Source organism: Panthera leo, chromosome D4 (assembly GCF_018350215.1).
Source record: "Panthera leo isolate Ple1 chromosome D4, P.leo_Ple1_pat1.1, whole genome shotgun sequence".
Classification (NCBI taxonomy): Eukaryota; Metazoa; Chordata; class Mammalia; order Carnivora; family Felidae; genus Panthera; species Panthera leo.
The window spans coordinates 60,555,673-60,576,405 of record NC_056691.1 but is presented as its reverse complement, the minus strand read 5'-3'; the positions used below and the strand labels follow the sequence as shown (position 1 = coordinate 60,576,405).

General features: G+C 50.8%; 1 protein-coding gene across 1 annotated transcript in view; it reads left to right on the top strand.

Annotated features, from left to right (window-relative positions):
- GABBR2 (gamma-aminobutyric acid type B receptor subunit 2) overlaps positions 1-20,733 on the top strand; it is a 235,915-nt gene that overhangs the window by 198,506 nt on the left and 16,676 nt on the right. The gene's annotated exons all lie outside the window — the stretch shown is intronic.

Genomic DNA, 20,733 nt, shown 5'->3' with positions numbered 1-20,733 from the left:
GTGATTTCTGCCAACGGGTGTGGAGGATTTTCCTGTGTCCGCTCGGCTCTTTCTTTCTTATCTGTGTCTTACAGCAGACGGGAAGCCAGCTGACGAGAGATTGCATGTTCATACCAATTATTAAAAATATATGGCAGCCTTCTGGAAATGCATTCACATGCCAAGGGAATGGAATGCATTCACAACCCAGGCTCCTGCAGCTTTGGAAGAATGATGAGGTAGATACTATACAGTCCAAGGTTCTGATCCATATTCCACCATCTCCTAGCTGTGTGACCTGGGGTGAGTGATTCACCCTCTCTGAGCATTGCCTATTAGGAAAGATTCCTGCCTCCCTCACAGGTTTACTAGGAGCATTAACTGGAATAACATGTTCAAGTGCCTAGCACTGAGCCTGACCCATAAAAGGCGTTCTATCATTGTGACTTTCGTTCTCACCCCTGACTCCACAAACCTTCTGACTCCATGAGGAAATTAACCCAACTACCCTGCCAGCCTCCCAGGGAAGTCCTGAGGGGCAGGGCTGCGTGTGAGGTAGATTTATCCATTCCGATGCACTTCTACCAAAAGAACCATTCTACCCTTCACTTAATCCTTACACAGTCACCGTGAGCAGAGAGAGTCCTGTTCCCATTTTGCAGGTGAGCACCTGAAGGTCTGCAGAGTCAACTGACCGGCTCTGGACCATACAGGTGGCGGGTGGGGCCCCGAGGCATGAAGCTAGGCCTGCTATTCCCAAAGCCATGCTCCCTCCGTGCTCAACGCTGACTCTCACATGAGACCACGGAGGGGGAATTGCTTCATAAGTAGCAGAGCTCCACCCCCGGGTGAAGCCTTTACTGTTACTGCCTCCAGCATTTGTCTGTCACCAGGCATCCTAACTGCCATCTTGCCCACATTTACTGTCCTCGCTTCCCCCTTCTAGGCATAAACCAGTTGGATCAGTATCATAAGGCCCATTCCGTGGGCGTCTATGAGCATAAGCACCTGTGGGTATAACCTATCCACGCATGCACACTCCCCCCCTGCCCCGTGGCTTCTCCTACATCTACGCCCCGTGGCCCTCCCACTCGCTCTCACTCCCACATCCAGGAGGCTCTCAGCACAACCCACCCTCTGTTCTGGAGAAGCCTTCATGATGCTCAGCTGCACCATGAGGCTGCTAGAGAGGCAGGAACCATTCATTCGTTTGCCCAAACTTCATTTACTAGGCTCTGCTACGTGCCAGATGCTGGGGCCACAGCCCTGGGGGAGGCACAGCCCCTGCTCTCAGGACTCCACCAGTCCCAGGGAGACAGAAGCGTTCACTGACAATGTCAGTACTCCGCCCCCAACCCTAGAGGATCACAGAGGCTAATCACACAGGCTAATCATCCTGCCTTGAGAAATAGTTCACCAAAAAAAGGAGAGAGGGGACTTTTTTCTCCCCACATCTTGAAAGAACAAGAAGGACTTGGGTGGTTTTAAGACCACAGGAGCTGTGTGAAACAGTCTAGCATGTCCTCAAAAAATTAGACAGAGTCACCATCGGACCCAGTGATTCCACCCCTGGATCCGCACTCGAGAGAGATGACAATGTGCGCACTAATAATGGCAACAACAGGTCAAGCCCACACAGACCTCCAGCAGCTGGTGAATAGGTACACAAAATGGGTGTATCCAGACGATAGAATATGATCCGGCCATAAAGAGGAATGAAGCTTGAATACACAGTGCACCTTAACAGCATCATGTTTGGTGAGAAAATCCAGGCGCTACCTGGCCCCGTATGGTACATTTCTGTCCATGTGAAATGTCCGTAGGCAAACCCACAGAGGCAGAGAGTAGATTAGGGGCTGACAGAGGGGGATGGGGGGTAGGGTTCTACTCCCTGGGTGGGTGGGGGGGGGGGTTGTAATGATGGTAGCACCACATTATAAATACAATAAAAACCGGTGATTGTACACTGGAAAATGGTTAAGATGATGCATTTTTGGTGATGTGAATTTTATCTCAAATTTTTAAAAACAGACAAGTAAAGGTAGACACAGGCACCCCAGGCAAAGGACGCTCCAAAGCAAGGGTAGGAAGAGGTGGAAGTTCTTTGGGAAGCAACTTTCCAATCCAACTAGAGCATAATGCGTTGTATTTTTCTACGGCTGCTTCACAGCCTTAGAAGACTGATTGTCAGCCCTAATCCCTACCGTAGCCATTAGGATCTTTTCAGTTGCAAGTAACTAAGTTGGAGTGCACAGTGGAGGCCACGTATTGACATCCTGGAAAGGTGCAGAGGTAACGTGGACTCTTCAGGTACACGGTTTAATCAGGGATCCCTTCCGTTTCTCTGTGATTCTTTCGTCCCTGCCTTCCTCCGTGTGTGAAATAGGTCATCACACTAGCTTCCCACATGCTATGGAGATATGAAAAGAAAGATGCATTTCATCTAGAAAGACCTTATAAATTTGGGGCAAAATAAGGGGCGCCTGGGTGGCTCAGTCAGCTAAGTGTCTGACTCCCGCTCAGGTCATGATCTCACGGTCCTTGAGTTCGAGCCCCACGTTGGGCTCTGTGCTGAGAGCTCAGAGCCTGGAGCCTGCTTTGGGTTCTGTGTCTCCCTCTCTCTGCCCCTCCCCCACTCATGCCTCTGTCTCTCTCTCTCTGTGTGTCTCTTTCTCAAAAGTAAATAAACATTAAAAAAATTTTTTTTGGACAAAATAGGATTTTAGCTCATTTTTAAACAACGGGCAGAGCCTCAAGGAATAATGGCATTCCCGGTAGATGAAAATCCTTGAGCAGGCAAGTGTAGGGTATGTGTAAGAAAGAGTTCAAGAATCGGTTGCATCTGGCTGCTTTTTTGGTAGAAAGCAGGTACAGGGCTGGAAGGAGCTTGGATTTTAACCTCAGAGGCAGTTGGGAGCCACTAAAGGAGTTGTAGCAGTGGAGCAACGTGATGAGGTCTTTATCAAGGTTCACTCTAGTTACCAGCTTCTACTTGTCGTAGGTGTGATAAGAGATAATAACGTGCTTGTGAAGGACAACGTAGTTATTTGTGCTGAAGTGTCATGGAGTCTGAAATTTACTTCCAAATGGTCTGGAGGCGGGGGGGGGGGGGGGGGGGGAGGGTGGAAATGTACGTGTGTGTGTGTGTGTGTGTGTGTGTGTGATAGAGAGAGAGAGAGAAAGCAAGACAGAAAGAGAGAAGGGGAGCAGATATGGCAAAACATTAGCAGTTATCGACTCCTAGAGGACAGTGCACACAAGAGTTCTTTGTACCATCAGCTAATGGATGTTTGGGAAAAAAAGTTTTCATAGGAATGAGAGCAAAGGAGCAAAGTGGGGATGGGGGACAGACCTCCCTGAGGAAGGGACAGTCTGGGAAGGTGACACAGTGAGGGCGAGAGAGCATGAGCCCCGAGGGACGGGGCGTGGTGTCCTCAGGGTGAGATGGGCAGAGAGACTCAAGCCACAGTGCTCAGGGCGGGTGACATGCTGGTGAGGAAGGCACAGGAGGCCAAAAACTGGGCAGCTTCCAGCCCGAGGGCCCAGGAGGACCAGTACCAGGAACAGAGGGCCGAGGAGGAACTTTCAAGGAGGGCTCATTTTACACTCTTTATAATTGATGTTTGTCTGTGTGACTGTTGTGGACTCAGAATTTCAGAGCTTGAAATGATCTACGAAACCACCTAAACAGACCCCTCATGTCCCTCATGGGGAAACCAAGGCACAGGCTTACTTAAAGCCTCAGAGCCCTATAGGTGACTGAGGATAATGTGCCAGGTTGAACCAGTCCTCAGATGCCTGTTTCCAGGTTCCTGCTCTTCCTCTGAATGCCCCGGGGAACCAGACACAGGAGCCATGATATGAGGGTACAAGAGTTTGGTCTGCCTTTCTTTTTTTTTATTTTTTTTTTATTTTTTAATGTTTATTTATTTTTGTGAGAGAGAGACAGAGCGTGAGTGGGGGAGGGGCAGAGAGAGACAGAGGAACACACAGAATCTGGAACAGGCTCCAGGCGCTGAGCTTTCAGCACAGCCGCCCCCCCCCCCCCCCCCCCCCCGCCCCCAAGGCTCGAACTCGGGAACAGCGAGATCATGACCCAGGCCAAAGTCAGACGCTTAACCGACTGAGCCACCCAGGCACCCCTGATCTGCTTTTCTTAATGAGTCCTTTGAAATGCTTTTTGAACTTATATCTCATCAGGGAGCTTTTGCGGGGGGGGGGGGGGGGGGGGGGGGGAGGGTAGACTGCAGCAGGGGGTGATGGAGGTGTAGTGATAGTAACAGTTGGCCCCGACTGAGCCCTCCCCTGGGGCCAGGCACTTATCTGGCGGTTTTCCACATCAGTCCATTTAATCCTCAAACCTATGAGGTAGGCACTGTGTTTACGCCTATTTTACAGATGGCAACAACAAGGTTAAATAGCTGCTACAAGGTCCCGTCATTTGTAAGTGACAGAGTTGGGACTAGCACTCAGGCAGTCTGGCCCCAGAGCTGGCACGTTTAACCACCATGCCATCGACCACACCACCTGGCATGGGTCTGCTATGCTCTCCTCCTGTTCTCAGTGACTGGCTGGCTGACTGATGATTGATCTGTTTATTTTGCCAGAGGGAGGGTCCACAGCAAATTTTGGCCCCAGCCTCATTGGTATTTTTGCAGTAAGTCAAGACCTATTTATTACTCATAGAGTATTTGGGGGGTCCATGATAAAATAAGAAATGCAAAACTTAATTTCACTTCTCTGCTAGCTACACTGCTCATTCTTTTTTAATAACGCTCTCTTATCAGCCTCCTGGCAGCTTTTGCGTTTCCCGTGCATGTTAATTACTTTATTATTAACGTTGATATCTTTGGTTCGGCCCAGCATATCTTGGTGCTTTTTGTTTCCAACGTGCACCCATTTTGCCTTGTTCATTGGCATACGCGGGGGGCCCAGTTCCTGTTTCTAAAAGGGATTCTTTGAGCCTCGGTAAACATATGGCTTTCAATTAGTCGTGCAATCCTCATTCCCATTTTCATCTCAGCCACGTCACTAATAGAGTGTTCTTAACATTTCCCCAATACAGGCTGTATTGTGTCAGGTTTCTGACATTGTTCCTCAACCCTTGTTTTCTCTCCAGGTTACAGCTCAGAGAACCCCACAACCTAGCACTGAGTGATATGACAAACAGTAAGATGTCCAGAGATTGAACCCTGGGGTAGTCGGAGACAGGGCTTTGTGAGATGAGCCTGGAGGGTGATCCAGGACCAGATTCTGGGAGGACTTGAGTGTTAAGCTGAGAACTTCAGACTTCATCCTAAAAGCCAACATCCTCCCAAAGTAGATGATACAGAATGCTAATCCCATTAGGTGTCCCAAAATAAAAGGGAATGGGGGATTTCATGGTCCAACAGCTTAAGAAATGCCAGAAACTATACATATGCCTCTTGGAAATGTACAATGGACTTGAATTTAGCATGTTAAAGGCTCTGAAAAGTCCTGCAGTTTAAAATTTTTTAATTAAACATTTTAATATTTAATAATAAAAAATGTAATTAGCATTTTCAAAACTTCTTTGGCCACGGAACCCTTTTCTCATGGAGCATATTTACATTTACCTATTCTGAAGAACATAATTTAGAAAGTGCTGCAGGAGGGGACGAGGAGTCTTTATGGGTTTTGAGCAAGAAGGGAGCATGCTTAGACTGTTTTAGAAAGGTGGCTCTGAGGGCGCCTGGGTGGCTCAGTCCATTAAGCATATGACTTTGGCTCAGGTCATGATCTCATGGTTTGTGGGTTCGAGCCCCATGCCATGTTGGGCTCTGTGCTGACAGCTCAGAGCCTGGAGCCTGCTTTGGATTCTGTGTGTGGGTGTCTCTGTCTTCCCCTCCCCCACTTGTGCTCTGTCTCTCTCTCTTTCTCTCTCTCTCAAAAATAAATAAACATTTTTTTAAAAAGAATTTAAAAAGTCGGGGCACCTGGGTGGCTCAGTCGGTTGAGCATCCAACTTTGGCTCAGGTCATGATCTCACGGTTCGTGAGTTCAGGCTGCGCATATGGCTCTGTGCTGACAGTTCAGAGCCTGGAGCCTGCTTCCGATTCTGTGTCTCCCTCTCTCTCTGCTCCTCCCCCATACATGCTCTGTCTCTCTCTGCCTCTCAAAAATAAACAAAACTAATAAAAAAATAAATAATATAAAAAATAAAAAAGAATTTAAAAAGAAAGAATTTAGGAAGGAAGGAAGGAAGGAAGGAAGGAAGGTAGGTAGCTGTGGCAGCCAGTCGTAATGGGGGAGACTGGAGGCAGGAGGGGAAAAGAGAGGCCCTGAGCAGTTCAAGCAAGATGTAATAAGGATTGAAACCAAAGGTTTCAAATGTTTCAATGTTTTCTTTCTCTTTTATTTCAAGCCGCATTGTTGTCTTAAAATTGGAAAATCAGTGTTGCTATAATAAATCATAGCACAAGGATTTTACTCAGGCATAAAATCTGAATGAGAAAAGCAATCTGTGCAATCTTCCATCTTCAAAGGAAGCATTTAGCCCAACAGGGTGTTGGAACACAATGGCCATCTGTTTCTGCAAATCACTGGAGTTCATCGAGGCTTTCCAATCAGATAGACCCAGATTCACGTCCCGGGTCCACACCTTAGTGGTCCTATGACCCGCAGCAGGTGGCCTCACTTCTCTGTGTCTCCATTTTCCCATACAGTGAAGAGGAAGAACAATCCTTTTCTCGCAGGCAGCTTTAAGGACTGCGTGCGGTGACATGTGCAAAGTCCTTAGTGTGGTGCCTGGCATGTGATAACATAAAACAGATGTCATTGCCCTTCTGTATTAGTGGGGATAGGCTGCGCCGGGCTGCAGTAACCCTCTAAATCTGGGAACCCCTAAATCTCAGCAGCCAAACGCATCAAAAGCCTATTTCTCACTCAAAGTCCACCTGTGAATCCGCATGGTCTCCAGGGTAACTGTCTTCCACAAGGCCGCTCAGCGATCCGGGCCCCACCACCAGGCAGCCGGCCGGCCTTACAACAACAGCTCTGGGCCTCAGCCCATTAGGGGCGAATGGCGCTTCACACACAGCACACTGGCCAGAATTGGCCATGTGACCCCCCCCCCCCACTGGTAAAGGGGCTGAGAACTGTGGACAAGCAGCTGGGGTGTGGGGGGAGCCCCTGCCTCTGCCGCTCCTTCATTCCCTTCGGTCAGCCCACTTAACCTCTCTGAGCCTCAGTGTCCTCATCTGCAAAATAGGGCTCATACTTCCTGCCCTACCTTGCGTGGGATTGTCATAGGGGTATGTGTGATTATGTTGGCGAAAAATGCTAAGTTAACGTGAGAGGTGATTGTATGCTTACTTTTTGCTATGCCAAAGCTATGTCACTTTCTCTGGTCCATAGGAAAAATGTACCACTTCAACCCTCCTTAAATCTACGTTCCTATGCTTATTGCCCTGACGCATTCTGTCCCTAGATTGCTCGCTTCCCCCTCTCATTTGGGCCTTTTTAATTCTTTTTTAGTGAGATCATTAGGTCACAGTAGCCTTTGGTGGCCGGTTCTTGGAGTGGCACAGGAGGGCAGCACATCCTACATGGAAAGGGAGACCTTGAAGTGTCACGAGGGATGACAAAGGGGCCACCAGCACATTTCTCCTGGACAGCAGAGAGAGCTCTCAGGGGTTCTGCATCACAGGATCTATGGTTGCTTAGATCCCTAAGGAGCAGCAGACAGGGGTGTGTGTGTGTGACCAGTATTCCCTCAAACATGGACAATGACAATGTGGACCGCCAAGCTCCATGGTGTGCTTCAACTGCCAAATAACCAGTGCAAACTCAGGGGACTGTAGGTGCGGGGAGGGGACAGCACTCTTGCCCTACTCAGACCCCCTGGGAAACTTGTGTCTCGGATGGGACCCAGACCCCATGCAGAGAGTGACAGGAGGACAGGAGGAAGGGAAAGGGCTAAAAACTGTGCCACATAGAAAGGGTCGATGTCAACCCAGCAAAGAGAGGTGTCCGAGGAGCACAACTGCCGGAGCTTAGGAAGGAGCCATGGCTTGCAGGGGCCCGGACGGCAGAGCCCATGACCGTTGGGCAAAGTTCTGGGGATTCAGGTCTCAGCTTAGGATGAGGAAGAACATTCCCATTTTAATCTGACTCGTCCTAAAAATGAACTGAGCTTCCTTAGGAGGTAGTGAGTGTCTCATCATCAGAGGTGTGCAAAGACGAACCCTTGGCAGAGAGTACACACTAAGGAGTGGAAGCGAAAGAAAATGTTTGAGTCTCTTCAAGCCCAAAAGGTGTGTGAATCCACAAACTGGAACGGTGTGATCTCAGAAGACTTTATATGTGTGTATATAAGGAGCCAAGGGCGGGGGCGGGGAGGAAGAGAAGAGGGCCTAGAAAAGCGAGCAGGCTGTGGGGTGAAGAAGGGGGCATGCCCACCCACCCGGTGGGGCGGGGGGGCTGGAGGATCCCCAGCGTGGCCAGCAGGGGGGCAGCAGCACCAATCACAGCATCCTGTTTTGGGACAATCTTTGCAACATTGCACTTTGGGGGCTCCCAGTCCGCCTGCCTCCCTGAATGACAACAGGAAAATGAAAGGGATGCTTTGTTCTCACTTGCATTACCCTGGGGCACGTGTGTCTCTGGGCTTTGTAGTCTTTTGTCTTACCCGGCTCTTGCTCAGTGCTCAGAGCAGCCCTTTAAAGCAGGTGACTCTGGCATTTCTCCAGGAGAACCTGGGGCTCAGCAGGAGCAAGAGCTTGGGGCCAGAACCCTCATCCAGAGGCAGGGCCTGTGGCTGTCCGTCATCCCAGGGCACGGTGCTGTCGCCCTACTGCCGCTTAGCCAAGGGCAGACGGTAAAATCTGAGATGCAGCGGAGAACAGGAGAGGGGGCACTTGACGCCCGCCCACGCAGCCACCTTCCTTTCTCCTTGATGAGCTGGGACTCCCAGAACTCCAGATGAGCCAGGGTTCCAGTGAGCAACACAAACAACAGAAAGGGCCCTGGGCTAGGAGTCAGGACGCGGGGATCAAGCGTGTGCCCCTGGGTAGAGTTGCAACCTATTCCTAGACTAGGTGTTCTCTGGGCAAAATGGGAACAAGACTGATGACCCTACTAAATTTTTAGGGTTGTTAGGCAGATCTAATGGCGTTGAAAACCGTAAAATTGAGTGCACGTGCCCAGCAGTGGTGAAATACGGTAGCTCTGTCCAGGATCCCGCATGCTCCGGCTTCCTGATTTAGAGCATCCTCGCACCCTAGTTCTGTCCCCTCCCTGTTCTCACCAGGCTGGGCGTGGACTTGACAGCAGGCAGTCACTGTGAACCAGCAGCCAGGCCATGCGGCAGGCTCCCGTGAGAGGGCGATGAGAAACAGCGCACCTGCATGGCCAGGCTGAGTAGGGCCAGCCTGGCGGCCTTGAGGCGTCAGCTGAGCAGGAGAGACGGCCAGTCCTGCCAAGGACCAGGGCTGGGCAACTTGAACGGGGCCCTCTGGGAGCTCTACTCACTTCTGGGGCCACAGACCTCTCCCCAGACCAGGGGCAGTTACCCCCACAAAGAGGCCGGAGGGATTCTGGCCTAGAGGCAGGATGTGGGTGAGTGGGCACTTGAGCAGGCATGCCCAGGTCTGACTGGAAAGTACAGGAGGAGGGGCTGCCTTTGGCCAACTCGGGGCCAGGACGAAATCTCGAGTAGGGCAGGGCACCAGAGTGACCGTGGAGGCAGCTCGTGGCTGGAGGTGCCTGGCCAACCGTGTGCCCTGGGGTGGAGGAGAGCACCGTCTCGGGACACTTGAAACTCATTGCTGGCACTCTAGTGACCAGGGCACACTTTGGTGTAGTTTGGGATTTGTGGTTTACAGCAAAGGTTTGGGAAGTTGGGCAGACCAGGGAGCAAGTCGCGGCTCCAGCATTTAGTGCCTGTGTGACCTTGAACACGGCACTCAGTCTCTCCTCTACTCATTTAGCACCCCTGAAAAGGGGCTCACTAGAGCTCACTCATGCAGTGATTGTAGGAATGCAACGGGGTGTATATATGACACGCTTAGCCCAGAGTCTGGCATGTGGAGGAACATTCACACGGCGGTGAAGAGGGGTTATCCTAGGACCAGGAGGGGACTTTATGGGCCTGGCCATGGATGGATGAGGCTGATGATGGGCGTCAAGGCTGGAGAGATACGTGGGGCCCATCATAGAGGGTCACGATGCTGCAGTCACGAGTCAGTGCGTCTTTCCTGCGTGCGGTCTGAAAAGCATTGAAGGTCTCTGAGTTGGAGGCCTGGGTGGAATCAGAAAAGAAGGGACACCCTGGGTTCTGGTCTCACCTGGGTGGAGCGGTTCTCTAAGCTAGACAACGCGAGAGGAAGGGCAGGTTTAAGGGAGAGAGTGACAAGTTCAGATGGAAAATGTTAGGTTGGAGGCCCAGGAACATCGAGGAAAGGGGTGCCCCACAGAGAGATGCCCCTCCGGGGGAAGAAGGAGAGCAAGAGGGCCCCAGCAGAGAAAGGCATAGATCTGGAAGAGGGCAAGACCTGGAGGTGACAGGAGAGAGCCCATCCACAGTGGCCTTTGAGGGTAGGAGACTAAATAGGGTCCCTCATCTCTGGCCACTAGGGTGGGTCGTGGAGACCATGGGAGCATCGCAGTGGCCTGGGGAGAGTGGTGACAGGTACAGAACGTAGCTGGCATTCCAGATGCCTTTTTCAGAAAGCTCGGCTGCAGGGCAAGAGGAAGAGGCAACTAGCTCGAGAAACAGAAATCGCCCAAGGAGGAGTTTTGAACGAGGCTGGGGGCTGGGGTGGAGGCAGAGGGTAACTCCCCAGGGAGACAGGAGCACCGCATGCCAGAGGCTTTCCTTCCCTCAGTCACTGTCCGGGTGGTGCTGGGTACACATGAAGTGACTGTTGCCTCATGAAGCTCTGGGTTTTGTTTATGCTTAGGATTTACCTTACAGCTCACAATCTCACCTTTCCTGAGGGCTCTGCAGGTCACAGGCCTCCCTTCTCTGCAGCCCCTCTTGTCTCCCGCTGCTCTTTTCCTTGATCTGCTCATCCCCTGCCTACCCCCTCCTCACTGGGGTGCCACCAGGGGGCCCTCTGGCCTCTGCCTGCCCAGGACACCCAGCCGTGGCTCCCACAGGCACGCTGGGAAATGCCAGCCTGCGGCTTTCTGCCTGTGGGTTGAGGCATCCTGGTCCTGCTGAGGTGGGTGCAAGCCAGACTCTAGGCAGACGACCCTGCGTCCCATCTGGTGCTGCCACCGCGGAATCACGGAATGTTGGCACTTGAGGGGACCTCACAGGGTAAGGGGCCAGCAGACTTGCTGCTTCTAGAAAACTCAGGTGACCATATGAACAGTTAACCCATATTTCCACGTACCCCAGTGTCAGCTGAGGTCTCATGGGCCCTGAGATCTGGGAAGAACTGCCTCAAACCCCCCAGATGGAGAAGCCAGGGACTAGGGATGCGCTGGACAAGCAGCATGGACGTGGGTGGGTGGCAGACAGACCCAGCTCACGCGGCCAGGCCCTGTGCTTCCTAGCATCTCATTCAGGAGAAGCCAAAAATCTGGGTGTTCTTGTGAATCACCTGAGTTTTCAATGGCCCTCACTCCACCCAGAGGCTGTGAGCTTCTCCCTGCCCTAGAACTGAGGGAAGACCCACACGCTGGCACCCAGCCGTCCCCTGGTGACTGTCTCTCTTGAGGATGTGCCACTGGGTCATCGACTCATCTGGGGAGGTGTGTGTTTGGGCACTGGTCTCATTCCCCAGCACAGGCAGGCTTGTGCTGACAGGGGCCGCTGCAGACCATGACACTGACACCCGAGAAGCAGGGGGGCCACTGCCCGTTCACCGGGCGCCTGGTGAAAGCACCCTCACGATCGAGCGCCTCTTGGCTTTGGGTTCGGTGGCAACATCCGTGAGCTCTTCCTGCTCCAGGCTTGCCCCGGAGGCCTCAGACACAGGCCCAAGGAAAATAGGGGCGCCTTCGAAGGCCCACCTCCCCAGGGAAGGGAACAGAGGCCGCAGGAAGTGGAGCTGCCCCCCACCCCCAACCCTGCTTTGCAAGAAGGAGATGGTGCTTGCCTCCACCTCTGGCTTGCTGTGTAACCTTAAGCAAGTCTCTTGTCCCATCTGAGCTCCGTTTCCTCACCTGTATAACATGGGTATCAAATTCCCGGCTCCTTCACCAGACTGCCCTGAGGTCAAGATCAAAGAGGGACTCTCGTACGAACACATATGGGCTCCAAAGGGCTAGAAAGATTAGGACCTATTACGGCACTCGTCAGCCCTTAACTTCCCCCAAGACAGTCCTCACCCCAGTGGTGAGCCTTTCACAACCATGAGATTTCCCACAAGATTCCAAATGCAGAATGCCCGTCTGAACAGGACCAGGTGGGGTCTTGCTGTCCAAACGGTGTCCTCAGGCTGACCAGGGCTCCTTGCCCTCCTCGGTGAGGTCCTGGCCACCTCCTCCACCTCATCTCCCCTCCACAAAGCAGGGCTCCATGAGAATGTGGCCAGAGGGCATCAGGTGAGCGGCTCTGGGCCCCATGTTTATTGTTCTGGAAGTTGTTCCAGCCCTATGTGAGCAAGGGCGCATAGCACCAACGGATCGGATACACCCAAAAGCCAGCTCCGGGGGGCTGATACGGCAGTGCCTAGCACCCATGAATGGCAACTCCTCATAAATGTTGTGGTGAGCAGCCCACAAGGCTGGCCCCTCCTGTGCCAGCCTGCAGCATGAGCCAGTGCCCAGGGCACAGGACCGGGCTCAGGACACCTGCATCTGGGTGTCTACTCAGTCACCCACTTGCTATGAGTGCTCTGCCGGGCCTCAGTTTCTCCATCTGTAAAAAGAGGAATTGGACTAGTGCATTTAGTGTTTGGAAATGGGCAGCCAGGGGAGGGAGATTTGCACTGTTCCAGTGACCAGAAACCACGCCTGGCTTTTAGGGCCCACAGCCTAGGAGCTCTGAGTGCCCTGCACTGAACAAGACAGTCCCTCACAGCAAAGAATTGTACCCTCTCCAAAGAAAAACATGTGGGAGCATCCCTGTTGAGAAACCCCGGTGTGTGATCTCACAGGTCCCTTCCAGATCTGGGATCCTGAAAAAAATTCACCCAAACTCATAACCAAACATTCTAAAAAAGAAATTCTTACCTTGAAATGACAGCCCTAGCTTTGCTGCCTCAGAGATGTGGGGCTGCTGCTGTTGAGATAAGCAGCCCAGCCCCAGAGGGATCCAGAAGGTTCCTCCCCGCTCTAGCGCTCTGTGACTCTGCAGTGGGAGATAATGATGATGGTTTACATATAAGGAGCGGGCTTTCCAGCCTCTAAGGCCTGCTAAACACACCATTTACCTCCTTTGATGGTCTTGCCAACCCTGGGAGGTTGCAGATGAGCAAATCATGGCTCAGAAAGGCTTAGGGATGTGTTTAAAGTCACATAGCTGGCAAGTGATGGACCTGGGGTCTGAGCCCAGGGCCCTTTCCCGTCCTTGCCCAGACTTCCTTGATGAGACTCCCTCACCATTTCCCCCAGAAGAGGCATTCACCTGCCTTCCCAGGAAAAGGAAAGCATCTCAGGATTCTGAAATGCAGCCCATGAAGGCCAGACACCCTCCCCTCCCCTCCCCTCACCACACACATTCAAATTCACATTGATATACATACATATACTCTCCTCTAGTAGAAAAAAACACCAATTTTACTATGTATTTCAAAAATCAACTTTGAAATTAAAAAAGGAGAAGAGGAAGAAGAAGGAGGAGGAGGAGAAGGAGGTGGAGAGGAAGAGGAGGGGGAGAAGAAGGGGGGGGAGGGAAAGGAGGAGGAGGAGGAGGCAGAGAGGAAGCAGCAGCAGCAGGAATGGCCCAGTGACAAAGTTCTGAAAGCCAGCTTCTGGGAGCTGGTCAGAAGGTAGAAGGCACCCCTCCTTCAAAGAAGCACAGGCTGAGTAGGGCTTGGGAACCTGAGCCACTCACAGCAGTGGCAGGCATAAAAGGTCCAAGGGACCAAGAGCCCCGTGGTCACAGGTGAAGCATATGGCTCCCTTCACTCCCACCATCCAGAACCCCCACCCCAACCTCCTTGCCCAGACTTGAAACCCTGGCCGTCCCCACGCAGGACACACAGAAGCCCAGTGTGGTTGAGATCTGTTCCAGGGTCAGAACATACAGACAAGCTGTGTCAGGTCTGTGCTGGTACTAAGCTATCACTCAGTGTCAGGGGTGTGTGAGTGACAAGAGAATCTGCATTTTTGACCAAAGATCTGCTAAGCCGAAGACCAAACGTCACTCTGTTGTCTAAGATCCTTTAAGGCCTCGCTGCCCAGAAGGCAGTCTCTGGACCAGCAGCATCAGGGTCACCTGGGAGCTGCTTGGAAATGCAGCATCCTGAGCCGAAGCCAGACCTCCCGCCCCCATCTGCACTTTAACAAGCTCCCTGGGTGGTTTGTGTGCACAGCATCGAGTAAAAAGCAGTGTCAGCCCCTCACTTACTACCCGCCAGCCACGCTGGCCTCCTCTTGCTCCCTAAAACATGCCAAAGTCTTTGACATTTCAGATCTTTCCTACCTGTTGTTCCCCCTCTCAGGAATGTTCTCCCCCTAGGTGCTCACATGGCTGCTCTTTCTCACCCTTCAGGCCCTCAGACTAAATGTCACCACTTCAGAAAAGCCTTCCCGGACTGCCTGACCTGCAGTCGGTGCCCCCCTTGGCACTTTTCTTTGGCTGCGCTGATCACCGTTCTGTTCGCAGCTGCACTGTGTGGTTTGCGCTCGCTAGAGTGACCACTCCAAGAAGGCAAGCGCCCTGCCGGCGTCTATACCTGGACCCGGCGTGGAGCATAGTCCATGGCACACAGCAGGCACACGAGACTGAGTTGATTCTGAATGAGTGAGTGTAGGACAAATACAGCCATGAAATATAGGACAAATGTAGTCATCCCTCAATGTGCGCAGGCTCACATGAACTGCACCCTAAGTTAACCCTTGGACTCGCTTTGCACCTGGGAAACTGAGGTCTCCAGAAGGGTGGGACGTGCCAGACGCTCACCCAGCAAGTCTATGGTAGAGCAAGACCAAAGCCTTTGGCCTTTCAGGACTCACCACCTCCACCCCTGCCCGACTCCCTGCCTGTCCGTTTGTGCGGCCTGACAAAGCATGATGTTTGCAGGGGCCACTGACCTACATTGTGAGTAATTGCATTATGCAGAGGGACTCTCGGGCCAGCTGCTCTCCTTTTGCTGCACAGATGGGGGAGGCTTTCCCCCGGCAGCTTCTGCAGGCCTCCCGCCGAGCAGCGGTCGGACCAGGAGTCAGGTGTGAGCCCTTCCAGCCTCTGGCCCTCACGGACAGGCGTGGCCTCTCTGCTAGGCACCGCACCCTGTCAGGCAGGAAGAGCATTTTATCAGCTTGCATTCCACTCCCAGCGCCAAAGCACAGCCTTCACAGAGCTCCGGGGGCTTCAGAGGAGGCCGCTATTGAATGTTCAGCGGTTAAGTCATTCCTCCCACAAACAGCACCTCACAGTTTATACAGCAGGGTTATAGGATTATACATACCCACTGTCTCCTTGGAATGTGACGTGGTGCTTGTGAGAGGCAGGGCAGGCTGGGAAGAGCATCTGGTGAGGGAGGAAAGAAAAATGGTTCGGGAGGCAGACAGACCTGGGGTAGAACCCAGCTCCAACAGGTACTAGCTAGAAATTTGGGGCAAGTTCTTTCATCTTTCTGTGCCTCGGTTTTCTCATCTGCAAAATAGATACCACACTTTGTTGGAGGCTTCAACAAGACAACATATGGAGACCTCACAGCTTAGTACCTAGCACGCTGCTGTCACCCGTGACAAGAGAACTGGGTGTTCTTAGGGTGCCTGTTACTGGGTGAGGTCAACTCACTCCCCCTCTGAGGCTGCTTCTCGTGGAATCGTCCTGATCTTACTAGAATGGAAGAGCCCTGAGGACAGGGCTTTTGTCAGCCCTGGTTACTACTGTATTCCCCCCTGCCCAGAACAGTACCTAGCAGGTGGCAGTGCTTTATAGTTGTGTGTTGAATGAATGGATGATTACTTAGGTAATTGCCCAGGTGGACGGCAAGTAAGGAAGAAAAATAGAGGAAAAAAAGCAATTTGAAAGCTCTTGTAGGCTATTCAGCCATGGAAATTGATTTAGACCAGTAGAAATGCTGTAGTGCCCAAAAGTATGGAGAAGCAAGATTGCTATCCTGGCTTAGACCCTTACACGAGATCGCAGCATGGCATCCACAGGGGGTAATGCCCTGTGATCGCTGGCCCTGGACTGCATGACAGGCCCACGCTGGGAGTGTGGATGAGTATAGGGCCAGATAGGCCTGGGTCCTCCAGCCCCACCTTTCCCAATATCCCCTACCCTCCCACAGCACTCCCACTGCGGGGAAGTGGTGGGGGGGAGGGGGGGGGGGGTCCTCCAAGGTGCCTGGAAATCTGACCTCCTGTAAGACCACTGGGTGCTTTCTTAAGTAACCCAGGATGCTGCTTCCGGCTTTGCGGCCCCACTGAGCCACAAAAGTAGCTCTGTGTCCTCAGCAGAGGGTGATCCACGGCGCCGGTCCAGACCCTCCACGCTGGTCTTGGATGCCCTCTAGTGGCACTTTGGTGTATGACAACTCCAAGTAAGGGCTCAGGTGGTGGCGCCTTTCCACACCCCCACCATCCTTCCTCCCCCAACATCCCACCCTTTGCATCATCAAATGCGTCTCTCCCCATGTGTGTGACTGTTCAGACCACTCTGAACTCAAGTCCCAGGCACGATTAGAATGGATCAGATAAGAAAAGGCATGGCTTTTACAGTTGGCTTTGAGATTCAGTACAGGGGTACTGACTATTCAAACTCCCCACCCCCTGGCCCCAGGAGTACATGAACCTCATCACTCCTAAAACCACCCAACCCCTGCCACTCTTATCCATGTACAGTGTGAACAGACATGGGGTTGTGTGAGAATGATGTTAATGACCAGGAGATTTTTGTGGCTTACTTCTGGATCAACACCTTTGCACTAGCCCACCCTCAGGACCACTGACTTCTCTGAACTCTTGACTGGCCCTTGATTTTTTTGCCGCACTCCCACCTCTGCATTGGTGGCTGTGCTTAAGTTTATTGAGATGGGTAAGGGACTAAAAGACCAAATGTAAGGATTAGGATTTCAGAATGGGGAGCATGGAGGGGGTGGGAGTGAGCAGGCTACCGGCAAGTTAAAAGGTAACCTGACTAGAATGTCAGCTGCAGAAGGAGGAAGACAGAGCTAGCAGCAGTTTGATGAGAACTACCTAATGGAGTCTTAGTCAACCGTAAGGGACATATGAATCACCAGTGGAAGGTAGTCGTTTAGAAAGCCAAGGATATGTGGAGCAAGGGCATAGGCAGACTCGCTCAGGACCACCACCTGGAGTGCTGAGCTCGATTACAGGCCTATAGATCAATGGTGAACTTGAGCAGTTTGAAGGACCAGGTCGACTTGTGGCAGGAGGTGATGTGTACCTTCACGGCAGCTCTTTCCTCCTGAGGAAGGGTGTGCGGACTCAAGAAGAGAGCTTGGGATTACTCTGAGGACCCCAGAGGAAAGGCAAGGACCAATGGGTGGAGGTACTGGAGGAGAAGGTTCTGGTTCAGTAAATGAGCTGTGTAACCACTCACCAAGAGTGGGAGGGGGCTCTCTGTCACTGGGGATATAAGAGCCAGACAACCATTCTCGGCCTCCCACGAATAGAGTTTTCATAACATTGAACAATGGTGTATGACAGCATCAGTCCTTTATACACAAAGAATCTAAGAGTCTGTCATAAATTATTGCCTTTCATTGGAGAACAACAGATACTATCATCATTAATGGGTTTGCTATTCATGCATGACCGTAATGGGCCTGTGCTACTGCATTCTGATGTCTGCTTGGTTGTCAGACATTAGAGAAACCCAAGTTTCACTGTTATAAGTCACTGTTGACCTTGGGACCAGCTCCTTTCTCAGTCTCCTCAATTAAACAGTGAAAGTAAATTAGGAAACCCCCATTACCCTTACTAGAATCCAGCCCAGCTCCTGGGCGGGTAGCGGTAGAGGGGACATTTCTAGCCTGGCAACTCTGACTGTGGTTCCTGGAGATCACCTCCTGGGTTGGCTCTCACTAGTACCCATGGCTGCTACTGCAGAGGCCTCAGGGATCCATTCCAGCCTATGTGTGGACTCAATGACCATGGAACCAAAGAGTCTGAGCTAAGGCTTTCTGTGGCTTGAGAAAACAAAAGGAAAATCAAGCTTAAGAGAGCATGCGGCTGGATGATCTGGTTACAAAATGGCCTTAGGGTGCCATCATTTCCCAAATCACAGGAGTCCAGGCCATTGCCTGCCTCAAAGGCCAGGCCTAGAGAGCAGGGCCAAGAGAAATAAGTTTCCCATTCCCGGTTACCTAAGGCCTGCTTTCCACATCCCTGGATCCCACCAAAGTGCTCCATTTTCCTGGTGAGTGACCCTGGGGATGCTTACCTCTTCTTCTCAGGCATGTGGCTTTACTCCGGGCCTCAACAGGACAACTTCATCCTGGACACAGTTCTTTGATGAGATACCCTCAGTGTGTATCTGTTCGAAAGGCAAATAGATTCACAAATACATCTTCAACTTTACTTAGTAAATTTGTTGTTTGGATGTAGAGATCCTAAAACTATTTTGTATCTATTTAGCATTGAGCAAATGAGTGACTATTGTGATAGTGCGGAAAACCAGAGATCTCACTGCAAGAAAAGAAAGATGCAAATACGGAATGGGAAGAAGAGCCCCGTGGTGTAGGATTTTATCTCTATCTATCTATAAACAGATGGTAGAGATATAGGGATAGATACATAGAATGATGATGGATGGATGGATGGGTGGATGGAAGGATGGATGGGTGGATGGATGGATGGATAAGTAGATTAGATAGATAGATAGATAGATAGATAGATAGATAGATAGATAGAGGAAGGAAGTAATGATACCCTAGGAACAGTGAGCACATCTGGTGGCCAGATCTTGGTTTCTAAATATCATTCTCCACTAAAAAGAACCAAGACTCCTCAGAGAAATGACTGATTCTAGGCTGGGGAAAGGAAAGCACAAAAAAGTGCAAGTCCTTGGTGTTCTGAGAAGTGGTAAAGTGCTCCAAAAAATTATGGGGATGTATTGAAAAAACATACGAGGCTGCATGAAGGAGCCAGTTTCCCACTGGCCAGATCTCAGAAAATTTGAGCATCAAAATGAATGATAGTAAGGATTATAAAGCACTGAATGAAAAATTAACCCCTAAATGCATACTGACCTACATAAATAAATGGAAGGAAAAGTAAGATCTTGTTTACAGTGGCATGCCAAGTATTTAAATAAAACGATAAGAGTTAGAAAGTCACCATTTTGCAGCCACCAGAGGAACGTGACTCAGGTAGAAACCATCACTGGATGCTGAAACCACTGGGTTGATGATGGGGAAACGGGATACTCACACAGTCTCAAAGTATCTCCCACAGATTATTTATTAATTACAAGAGGGAAATGGTACCTTTGAAGTGGAGAGATCTGGCAGACATCACCTGAATCAAATGATCACAGTAACATCACCAATAATGGGACAAAGTGCCATCAAGTGCCACTGATGTGAAGCTCCAAAGAGGGAAAAACATCACTTTACATAGGATTCCTGCCATGAATGCATAACCCGAATCCGATCATGAAAACACATTCGGACAAACCCAAACTGAAGGACATTCTACAAAATAGCTAAACTGGATTCTTCAGAAATACCAATGACATAAAAGACCAAAGTAGGATGAGGAATTGTTGAAGATTAAAGGAGACTAAAGACATGACAAGTAAATGCAGGACCCAGTCCCAGATTGGATCCTGCTTTGGAAAAGCCACAATTGTCTTAAAGGATATTATTATTGAGCCAATTGGCAAAATTTGAAAACTGATAGTATATTAGATAATATACTGTATCAGTGTTAAATTTCCTCAATTTGGTAAGTATATGTGGTTATGTAAGAGAGTCTCCTCATCCTTAGGAAATACTTGCTATATATTTAGGTCAGGATGTCTATAACTTACTCTTGAACGGTTCAGAAAAAAATACGTAGAATATATATATTTTTTTCGTTCTCTGGGTGTGTTTTTCTCCTTTTTCCACCATGTGGCTGATTATTTCCCAGAGATTGCCAGCTAAAATTGTTAAGAGAGAGAACACATTTGGGTAAGATCCTCTCCACCATCCCTTTTCAAGCAGAGCACTTTGTACTAGGAAACCTCGTAAGTCTTTGACCAGACTCCGGATTGGCAGCTGTAGGTCAGGTACCCACACTTTGACCTATCAGCTTTGGCCCAGGATAGGTCATGTGGTATATAACATGGCTGCTACCACTGCTCCCTCACTCAGGGTGATGGGCAAAAAGGTCTCCTTCTTCTGGCCTAGCCAGTAGTTACTAGGGTTAATCCCAAAGACATCTGAAGGCCTCTTGACATAACTGTGTGCCTCATTCTCACCCTCACTCTTTCAACAAACATTACAGATGTATGCTCTGGGCCTGGTCCTATGCTAAGTACTAGAGGCACAGGAAGTGACCCACTCCCTACCTTCAGGAGATCTGAGTCAAGTTTGAAAGGCATGAAGAACAGATGACTAGAGTGCAGGGCTGAATCATGACCAACAAACAGAAGGCAGCCTCATGGGAACACAGAAGAGGGGCCCAAAAGGCCTCCTGGGCAAGGGATTGGCG